We start from the raw sequence: 11,997 nt of genomic DNA on the forward strand, positions 1-11,997 counted from the left end.
TCCCCCGTCCTGTTCTCCCTCGGTGGTATCATCCTGCCTCCCCGCTCACTCCCTTGTGTCTGCTCCGCCCCTAAGTCTCCTCTACAGCAAGGAATCAAGAGTGTTTTTATTTCTCCTTGAAGGGTACAGATGGGGCGGGGCAGGTGTGTGTGTGTGTGTACCAGCCACGAAGCACTGGCACTCCTGGCCTCTTCCTGGCTTCCCTGCAGACAGAGTCCTTCGAGTCGAAAAGAAGAACAGCTCCCAAACTCTCCCTGCGTTCTGCCCGGGAAACCTGGAAGCGGAGACCAGAGTGCTGGGTGGAAACGTGGAGGCCTTCCACCCCATCGGGTCACTTCCCAGAAGACAAGAGAACTGCAAGGGATTGGGGTGATAGGGCCTCATTCCCCCGACAGTTTTCCTTTGAATATCAGAAAACAGCATGCAGGGCAGGGGCCCAAGAGAAGGCATGGACATGTCATGAGGCTGCAGACAAGATCTTTCTTCCTTTCAACTTGAACCGGCCCTCCTTTCTTGGGGCCGGCAGTCGTCAGGCAATGTCATCAATGGGGTGGGCACAGGCTTAGGAAGGCTCCTCCCCTTAAGAAGCCCACAGTCCAGTGGGTCAGAAAAGACATAGTAGTTGGTGAGAGACCAAAGGATGCGTACAAGCAAAACATAGAAACAAGTGAAACCCAACAAAATCAGAAAAGTATTTCCTGTAGAGTAAAGGCATGTATTTTTCTATGTGATCTCAGAACAGGCCATTGGGTTTAATTAAATATTTATGGAAAGTATAGAAGTGTTACATGGACTATCTATTTTCAAAAAAAAAAAAAAGTATTAAAATGCAACAAAATGTGCACATCACCACAACTATAGTGGTCATCATGTCATCTTTGGTGATTCATAGGGCACTTCAGAATTTTGTGGTCATTCTTGGTTCATTTTTCAGAATATGCTACCTAAGAGGCAATTAATGAAAAATTCTAATAGAATATTAGAGTTTGTTGGATCTTGATGATGTAAACTCCAAGAGGGCAAAGGCCTCATCTGTCTTGTTTATTGCTATCTACTTGGGATGTACAACAGTGCCTGGCATACTGTAGGTACTCGATAAATATTTTTGAATGAATAAGGCACTCCTGGAAGAGGACGAGAATACTTTCAGCATGCAGGGGGACATGCCTCCTCTTCTTTCAATTTATACTCCAGCTCTCAAGTTCAATTATAGACTAGAAATGGAAGGTCAGTTTTTGACTTCTCTACCCAACAGGATGGTAGATTACCTGTGCCTTGGGGAATGAAGTTCATGGTTCCAAAAATGAATGAATTGGGGTTTTCTATTTCAAACGCATTTCAACAGAGACCACTTTCCTCTTCCAAGTATGCAAGTCATTCTTCGTACCACTAGAAAATGTCCAAATGTCCTGTGGAGTTATCTATACAGAGCAATGAGCAGTAGCCTTGAGAACTCACTTGCATGTCATCGGCAAGTATGGCCCGCGCATGGGACGAGATACTAGCTAATGCCTAGAGCTCTTACTGTGTGCCAGGCACCAGATTAAATACTTTATATATATCAACACACTTAGTATTCCAACAATTGATGAAATAGGTACCATTGCTAACTTCATTTTACAGACGTGGACACTGAAGTCAAGAGATTAAGCAGCTAGTGCACCGTCAGCAGCCAGGAATCCACCTCTGGCCACCTGGCTTGGATCGTAACCACTTCACTCCACTCCCACAGGACAACTGACAGCAGTTTAGGGGAAATCTGGGTCAGGCCAATGCAGTGAGGTCATCATAGTAGAGGTCTAGAGAAAAATTTTGGAAAGGTTGAGGGAACTAGGGTTAAATAATTATAAACTATTTATGTCCCCTGACAAAAATAAAAACCCCTGAGTTTACCTAACAATTGATTATTGATGTTGTCCAGATAATATCCTGGCTGAATGAAAGCCTGTGTAATACAAAGTGGGCTATACCTGGACATTAGGAATTCTTAAAAGCCATTGGACATTATTCAATCACATTCTTATGGACCAAGGGCAAGTTTCCAGAAGGGATCACAGAGTCGTCTCCTTCTAGGAAAAAAAAAGAGTAAAAAATTATCCTATTTATTAGGACTAGACTTTTGGTTCTAAGTGAGTGGTCCAGAGTGGCAGGTAGGGAGTTTTAGTCATAGCCACTCACAAAATTTAGGAGGACCCCACAATTCTGAGCCTTGTCCCCTCCTACCTATCAGGAGAATCAAATCTGTCACCATCTTAGAGCACAGAAACACCAAAGTCATAGAGATTTTTAGTGTCTATGAGCTAATTTACTGTTATTTGTTTTGCCTGTGAGACTCAAAATGTACAGCGGAGGACATGGTCTGGATATAACAATTCACAAGAGTTATGATGTACTTTGCAAGCAGAGTTCATCATATTGTGGAGGTGACATGGGGGAGGAGACAGGACACATTATACATCAGTCTTCACTACCTTTTTTCAAATTGTTCTCTTTATCCATTAGTAATAAGCAGTCAAGGGTGACTTTTATCTGTAAGGGTCTAATCCTGTAGCAGCAATGCAAGGATCCTGAGACTCCTCCCCACACATCTCCTTCCACCCTCACTGGCAGAATCACGTGGAAACTGGGAAGTGCTTAGGGTGCCGTAGACAACTGGGTGATGCTTCCAGATGACTTTAAATGGTGAGGACCTAGGGCTGGCTTCACCCTAGATCTGGGCTGCATTGGGTTGGTGGCCAGCTGGTTGGCTAAGTATCCAACTGTTCCACCAAAGGGCTTTCCTCATGCTGCCTCATCCCTGCTCCAGCACACCCTATCCAGTCCTCACTCAGCCCACCATGGGAGCAAGAATCCAGAGGGCAAAGGCTTTCTTCTTTCCCAAGCCCCAACTTGATATGAACTAAAGCCCTCAGTGTCCCCCTGGCCCCTGCCACTGGGTACTGGGATGAGTCCCTCCTCTTTAAATGGGTGACCTATAACCATGCACCAAACACCTCACTGTCACACTCAACTCTGATCCCAAAGTAGATGTGTAAAAAAAAGTTGAGGAGGGTTTGGGGAAGAAAAGAGAAGCAGACTCACCCTGTGCTCTGCCCTCTCAATGTCTGAGAGAGGCAAGTCTTGCAAAGAGATCAACCTCAGTGCCCTCATGCTGGCTGAAGTCTGGGGCTCTGCTGTCCAGCTAAGGCTCATCTGGCAAGGAAAGGCACTGTGCCTGCACAGTCGGCAGCATGGCACAGAGCACCCTCAGGGTATCCATGTTCCTAGGGGACCCTTTCTGAGGGGATAATCTGCTTCTGCATCTGTTAAATAAGAAAGTGAGTGCTCAAGCGCTGCCTAATAATAGTGTCCTTTCCATACTTTGGGGAAATAATAAATATAACTAAACATATAGTACTTTCCATACGTCAAGCCTCATCTCACACTTCTTATGTATATGAACTCATTTAACTCCCCAAAACAATGCCACAAAGTTGGAAACAACTATTATTCCCATTTTTCAGGTGAGGAAACTGAGGCACAGAGAGGTTGAGCATGTTGCCAAAGGTCACGCAGCCATATGTGGCAGCGCTAGAATTTACACCGCAGCAGCCCGGAGCCACACGTCGAGCTGTGAACCACTACATTATGCTATAGAAAAGTGGAAATGCACTTAATTCTTTAATCCTGATTTGAGAGGCATTGGATGAAAGTGAATGAGCCCTACACCGACGAAACATACCACAGCTGTGTCACCTGCTCCTCAACGTCGGCTAAGTTCGGCCTGTACTTCTCCATCCCTCATGCTTCGGAGAGGCTGATGCCCTCATCGAGATTTTTAATAATTCAGAACCTAAAATTTGTTCCAGTTGCTTCCCACTCCAATATCTAGACTCTGCTGAAATTAGGGTTTCCGTTTTCCGTCTTACAGCGATTCTTTTCAGTTTAAGCTCAAATGTTGGGCATGACTCCTCCTTGATTCTCTCTTCCACCCAAAATATCACCACTTACACTTATGTGTAATATCACTTTACTGGAAATTTGGAAGTAACTTGAAGATTATGCATCTAAAAACCTATAGTGAGAAACTGCCACGTGGAAGGTTCTTGCCAGTTGGGTATCTCAAATATAAATCAGATATAACTACCTTCAAGGATCTCACTGTTTACTTATTAGTAAGAGGCTCAGAATTTCTCACCAAAAGCTATTTTCATGAAAGAGCCTGACAAGCTTACTCTTTCTTACTAACTATAAATTAGAAAATTTAACAACTGAAACGCAGTTCTTCCCTATTTTTTTTTTTTTTTTTTCCCTACGAGTCTCCTTTACTACTCACACAAAACACTGTACTTTTGCCACTTCTGGTCACCAAATGTGTGTAAGTTTTTCCCCACATGAAGCAATTCTCTGTGAACACAGCTGGGTGCCTTACAATTTAAGTCAATTCTAAAGCTATCTACCTGGAGGTAGGGTTGGATCCCACCGGTTAAAGGCTCAGTCCTATAAGATTGCTCCCCTGAAGCCACCACCACACACACACTTCAGGTGCCAGGTGCAAGCTCAGGTTGTCACTTGTGCTTCTGACCAACCGGCTATAGTGCAGAGGTTCTAATGACACCCTCCTTGGGTTTGATTAATTTGCTTGAGTGACTCCCAGAACTCAGGGAAACACTTACTTGTGGTTACCAATTCATTAGGATATGATAAAGAATACATATGAAGAGATATATAGATATAGGACCTTCTGTCCCTGTGAAATCGGGGTGTGTCACATGCTTGGTGTAGATGAGTTAGTTCACTAACCTCGAAGCTCTCTAAACAGTGTACTATTGGGATTTTATGGAAGCTTCCTCACGTAGGCATGATCAATTAACTGTTTCCAGCCCCTCAATTCACTCATGAGGGATGAGGCTGAAAATTCTAAGCTTCTAATCACAGCTTGATCTTTCTGGTGACCAGCCCACATCCAGGAGCCACCCAGGAGCCCATCCAGAGTGGCTTCATTAGAAGAAAAAGATGCTCCTAGTGCTCTTATCAGTTGGGCATTTACAAGACTTTGAGGAGTCATGTGTCAGGAACAGGGTCAAAGACCAAATATTAGAACAAGAGATACTCGTGCTCTTATCATTTAGGAAATTACAAGGCTTTTAGGAGATTTGTGCCAAAATCCAGGGGCAGAGACCAATATATATTTTCTATTATCTCATAACAATATTCTCTTTCCTGGGTAATGAGCACTTTTAAGAGGAGATAGTCCTTAAGCAAAGGCAATCATCACTGAGCAGGTAGAAGATTGTGTTGTGTTCTTTTAGCCAGGAACATCACAGCTGTGTGTGTGCATTTGACGCACAGACATAGAAACACAGAAAATGAGTGACAAATGTGTTCCCTAAAGAGTGACACTGCCTCAAGGCCTGTTGACTGAGCAGCCCTGGAATCTTCTCAGGAGCATGACGTCCAGGAAGAAGGTGGAGAGGGGTCAGAAGACGTCTGTCGCTCTCAGGCCCCCTGAACTCTGTCACGTCACCTGGTTTGAGCGGCTTTTGTCTAGAGGTTAGATTTAGGATATCACCTGTTCAGTCCCAGCCAGTGGCTGTGCCAAGGGTGACTCGTCAAGAGGGGACCCTCTGTACTCTCCGACACAGGCTGCCAAGTCTCTTCAGTGCAGAGATGTGACAGTTCTGGAGCTGCCTCCACCCCGTGTGCTGAGAGGCCACGCCCATCTGGTGAGGCAGGGTGACGTTACTGGAAGTCCTAGCCCCTTCCTCGAAAGCCTCCAGGTCACTTTGGCACACACCTGATGCTTTCATCCATCTAGGGGAATCCCACGGCATGTGGTTTTGGTAGGGCTGAACCCCTAAAACCACTCCAGCCATAGTAGTGGGACCATGACACAGGCTCAGAAGACCAAAGTGTCTTATTTCTCTGTCCACGGGGACTGGTTCAGAAACGGGCACATAACTGAAGCCGATCCAAGTCGTTCAAGGGATTTTCTTATCAGCGCTGGTGGAAAACACTGTTTTTCTCCACTATAGTTGTTAGGAGTCTGGGAAATGAAGGCCTCGTTTTCTGCCATGTCAAAAACACCTATCTGCAGAGTAAGGTCAAGGAGAGACATGCAAAGCCAAGAGCAGGGAGGGACAATCCTGACTCTCTCCTGGATCCGTGACCGCCAGTTCCTCCACTAGATTTCCCAGGACATTTGCCAATAGGTTTCGTTTTTGTTTATATTAGTCTGAGCTGAATTTATATCACTTGCAACCACAAAAATTCATTAGAAATACAAAGATTTCCATATATCCTATGACAATTGTTTCATATATCCTACGACATTTGTTTCAGTATTACCATGATACCTCTCTGATACTCGTTTCCCAAGCTCTCTGAGAAGGCAGCATCTGCTACTGTCTCTCCAGGAGAGAGCCTGGGCAGAAGGGTATGTTGAAATCGAATAGAATACTACCAAATGGCCCTCAAAAGCAGCACACGAATTTACCCCGCCGGCCCTCAGGGTGGGGCCCGCTCAGCATCCAATCTCATCTCCTTTTCCCTTGGTGCATTCCATAGCAGGAGCTGAAAAGAACAAATAATCACTTTCCCAGCCCCTCCTGCAGCTAAGAGTAGCAAAGGGACACATTTCTGGCCAAAAAAATAAAAATAAAAAAAATACATATGGAAGCATCGAGGAGTAGAAACATGGTTCTGGAGAAGCTTTCGCTTTTCCCAATATAAAAGAAGGATGTGAGGGGGGCCACCCCTTCTCCTTTCTTTCTTTCCTGCTTTAAGCGATAGCAGACCATTTGAGACAATGAGAGCACAGCCACAGGTCACAAATCAACATGCTAAGGATGCCAGAGCAAAAAGACAGAAAGAGTCTGCATTGCTAGTGGCATCTCTGAGCAGTTGGACGGATGCCAGCAGCCACCTACACTGGATGTCTTATTACAGAAGAAAAATAAACCTTCAGTTGTTTAAGCTTCTGCTAGCTGGGTGTCTGTTACTTGTAGCTGCATGAAAACCTAAATGAGACAGAGTTTTGGTGCCAGGTACGCATTTTTACTTTGATTTAGCGTTGCTGTTTACACACTGTGGTAACAGTACAACTTTCCTATTACTCTGTTGAATAGTAAAATGATAATAGCAATAATTTATTCACTGCTCACTTTACATACATTATCTAATATCACAAAAATCCTGAGATACAAATTAATTGTCTTTATTCTAAAGATGAAGAAACCAGGGACCAAAAAAGCTAAGTTACTTGTCCACGTTCACGAAGCATTCCGACCTAGCTCTAGCAGCTTCTGCGGGTCCCATTCTAAAGTTAGGAGCCCAAGTGGTTTACTTAATTCTATAAGAACAATAGTGGCAGCAGGAAGGTGGCACGTGTGTATGGACCATGCCATTTGCATGGTGATGCCAAGGATCATGGGAGCCCCATTAGCTTTGGCCAGTGGGTCAAGGTCTTGCTGTTAGCTTTGCCTCCTATCTTCTGCTCTGAATTCGGTCACCCTGGCTCCGTCCTGTGTCCTTACAACTGGATCTTGCCCATTCCTAAGCCTTAAATTAGCACTCTGACTATAAATCTGTCTGCTTTTCGCTTTACGTTCTTTCACTGTCTCTCCCGATGGAATCTGAAGAAATGTTTTAAAAGATACTGTTGAAAGAACACTCTTTGCGAGTATGTCTGTGCATATTATCTTCCTATTTAATCATTCGATAAACCGTGAACAGATTCATAAAGATAATTATGGGAGAATAATAGTCTCAATTGTTGACACTGTACAGACTTGGGCCCCTGACTAATCGGAAAGGGAGGCGACGCGTTCCAATACCTTTGGCGCCCAACCGACATGCCAGGGATTTACTCCAAATTGGAAAAGAACCTAAATGTTTGTCAACATGGGAGTGATGAAGCACGAGATCTTGAAAGTATGGGATACGACCCACATGGAAGAGAATGTCATAGACCTGGAAAGACCGACAGGGACAGATCTCAAAGTCATGCTGTTAACTGAAAAATATAATCTGCAGGACGATATGCACAGCGATCATATGTGTGTAGAAGAACCAAAGAAGAACCCTACTCGCACTTCGATTTTAAATGCCATATTCCAAAAGAATAATGAAGGGTACCACCAAACTGATTAGAGCTCTTCATTTCTGGGAGAGGGTGAGGTTGGGGAATGTGCAGTGGAAACATCTGTTTATGTTGTTTGCATTTTAATAAGAATGAATTCATGTAATATTTATGTAATTAAAAAATTACATATATAGACTGGAATATTGAGTAACCATTGAAAAAGATTAAAATCTTTTCAGAAAATAGGTACCTTGTGCTTGGAGGAAGTCCTCACTCATCTTTCGTGAGAATTTTGCTTTGAGGGACAGGCTCCCCTGTGGGATGGGGACTAGAAGGCTCCTGGGGGCTTTTCAGTGTCTGTGTTCCTATGGTTCTGTAATATGAAAAGTTTGAGAGTAAGCAAATTTACAACTGAGAGTCTATTTGCTGATCTAATGGAGGGCAAGGGCGGGAAGGAGGGCCTCAGGTTGTAATGCAGATGTAGCTTCCCCAGCTTCACTTTGACCGTGGGCCTCCAGGCAAGTTTTCTACAGCAGCCCCTTGAGCTCCCAGAAATCTTGTTTTTTATGCTGCCAGCACACACCCGAGAGAAGAGGCTGCCAGACCGAGGCACTGAGTGCATCTGTAGCCAGGTGTCTTTGAGAAGGCCGCCTGCAAGCCCAGCTCTGCGTGTGCCCCAAACAAGCTGCAGGCGAAGCTGGCCAGCCCGGATCCAGCATCATCTGGATCTCTCATACCTCCCTTCTCTCTCATACCTCTCTTCTCCCACCTTCTACGTCCTCCCTAGGCTAGAGTTTTCAAGCAGTAGCCAGTTGATGCCTTCCAATGGCAGATGATGGCAGACAGGGTATATGATGCCAACGTCCCCTCCCCATGCCCACGCCGGCTCAGGAGTCACTGGATTCTGGTAACAGAAGCCAATCGGTGCTCTGCCCTGGACTTGTCAGATGGAAATAGTCGCCGAAGGCTCCCGCCTGTCCAGCCAAATGCCTGAAGCCACCCGGGCGCCATCCTGGCCTCGGAGCCTCTGCCAGATGTGATCTGGAAAGTCAGTCAAGGAGACTGACGATGTGGAGAAACTCAAAACACACAAGGTGAGGGCTGCTTTCTGGGCTCTGAGGCAGATGGAGACACTAGGGAATCAGGTAGAGTAAACAAACATCAAATAAACAAAGCCTTCTTTATAGCAACAACAAACAAGAAGGTAAAACAAGGGAAGTATTATCTTTTTCTGTACTAGAAAATGTTCATAATAAAATTAACAAAATAGCTCTCATCGTGTCCCATGTTTATGCAGTCTCTCTGGCCTGGAAGGCCCCTCCTCTCCTACCGTCTTAGTATAAATCCTACAGATCCCACGAGGCCCAATCCAAATGCTACTTGCTCGAGGAAGCCTTTCATGATGATAACTCCTTCTTCCACCACCCACTGAGAATCGATCATGATTTCCTCTGGGATCTTATTTCGTTTCACTCGCACCATTTTGATAGCAGCGATTCTATTCTTGTTTATAAAATAGTTATCTGCATGCTAATCTCATCAACCAGCCTTAAAGTGCCTTAGAGGCACGGATTCACATTCATTATTTTCTCTATCCTCTGTACTTAACACATGGTCTAGGACAATGGGAACTGATAAATAGAAAAATAGATCATTCATTTATTTCATAAATATTTATGGTGCTCCTGAATATAACAGGTACTATACTAGCAGTGACGTTAACGAGACAAATAAGTTGGTGAACTCATTGGCCTCATGGAGTCTACAGTCTGGGAGATGGAGGCACAAACAGATAACTACAGTAAAGAGTTATTGGTGTAATCATGAAAAGTACATACAAGGTAGAGGAGGAGGTGTGAAGTAGAGAGGGTTCAGTTTCACAAGGGAGGTGAGGAAAGTTTTCAAGAAAGAGGTGATGCTAACTTGGCACGTCAGTTCAGGTCCATGGAAAAGCAGATGCAAAGAGAAGATTAGACATGCAAGAAATGTGTTGGCAAAGGAGCAGGAGAAGGCAGGAAGGGCTCCAGAGCGCCATGCAGGCCTGATACCTGTGGGAAGAGGAGGATGGAGAAGAAAGAGTCTCAGACTACTGGGCACTTCCAAGAAAGGTTTGGCCAGACCAATGGAGAGTCCTTGGACTAAAGTTACCCACTGGGGGAATCTCATATCTTTGGATGGGGCTGCCTTAGTGCTCCACCATGCTCAGTCACTGGCTGGGAGCAGCCCACAGGAATCATGCCCTTGACAGGAACATGGTGGCAGATCCAGCAGAGCAGCAGCTGGGGGCATCGTCAACTACGCTCCCCACAGCACGAGATATGAGCAGAGTATTTTCATAGCTGTCACACTTGGTCTTCATATTTAAGTAATATCAGCAGGCATATAGGTGAGGGAATGTGGGCGAAGACAAAAATGATGTTCCAGGATGAGGGACCTATATAAGCAAAGACACCAAAGCAAGAAACAATGTGGCTCATCAGTGGCTTGTCATAGTTGGGCACGAATGGAGTATAGGCTGGGGTGAGTGGGAGGGATGATACAGCAAGAAGCGAGGTCAGCTGGTTGGAGCTGTTCCATCATTGGGGGTACCACATGTGAGCAGTGGGGAGTCATTGAAGATCATGGGAGATACAAGCAGATCTAGGCTTAAAAAAGAGGCTCTGGTAGCCATGTGGAAGAGGGCTCAAAGGCAGGCAGGCTGGCCAGACGGGAGGCCCTAGCAATGGACTAAAGCAGTGGTGATGGAAGGAGAGGAAGAGAGGGATGAATGAATGGAAGGATGAATGAATGCAGGACCAAATGAGTGAATGCAAGCAGTCAGATGCAAACCAGTGGCGCCTCTCACAGACAGCTCCACTGTATTCAGATCCTTGAATTCTGCTCTGTGTGGAGGTAGACACGAAGCAGCCACTGTAACACCTTTCTGCTGAAGAGTTTCCATTAGGTGCAACTATGCCCTGATATATTATCAAGAGAAAAAAGTCTCTCCCCAACTTCCTGCTCTACAAACACATCAACCCTTGCCCCACAACCCAGGATAGTCTCAGGCAGGCATGAAGCGACTCTGCACCCAGTTGTACCGCGAATCCCTCGAAGGGAGGCCGTCCTTTTCTGCTCCATTCATTTTCAGGGCCAGATGGTGTTTGCCTCATTGACTTTCACTGCTGATATAGTCTTGTTTGCTGGTTTTTCACAGGTTGCTTCATTTCCTTTATTTCAATTCATTCTTCCACTTGCCCCACTTTCGCTCTCTGTGTCATGTTCATCACGATGGCAGGGAGACAACTGGGGCTCTCAGCAGGTGGACGTTTTCAGGGAGCCAGCCAGACCTAGTTCCCACAGCTCAGCCCTCCCAGCTCTGGGAAAACATCACAGTGGGAGTCCTGAGATCAAACAGTAAACTCAGTGTTATTGAAAAACTGTTGATTAAGCAAGATGGCAAGGCCACGAATAACAACCATGACCAAAAGAATGATTTCTGGTCCAAACTACTTCTTTCTCCCCAGGCTCTGTTACCATCTTGCATAAAGACTCAGTCAAAAAAGCAACTTCAAGGACATTCCTCATCCGAGTGTTCTGTGTGGTCACCAGCAAGGACAATTCTGCTGATCCGCCTGCTCTCACCACGCCTCCAGGCTTCAAGTGCCTGCCACCAAATCAAAGGCTCCATTCTTCCTTTTTAGTCAAAACGACATCCTCATCCACCTTTACAATTCAGTTTTACTTTCTGCTAGTATTAGTGTTCCCAGCAGTCCGTTACTTATGTCTATAGCCCTGTCTAGTTGTGGCTAGTTGTTGACTTGATTTAGTCTGAGATGCCCTGAACATTAGGCATATCTGTTCTGTCTTCTTCATCAGACTCTCAGATTCTCAAGATGAGAATGAAGCTTTGTTCCTCCTTTTGGGCCTCCAAACATCTGGAGAATGGCCTGTTG

Source organism: Pteropus alecto, unplaced genomic scaffold (genome assembly GCF_000325575.1).
Source record: "Pteropus alecto unplaced genomic scaffold, ASM32557v1 scaffold110, whole genome shotgun sequence".
Lineage (NCBI taxonomy): Eukaryota > Metazoa > Chordata > Mammalia > Chiroptera > Pteropodidae > Pteropus > Pteropus alecto.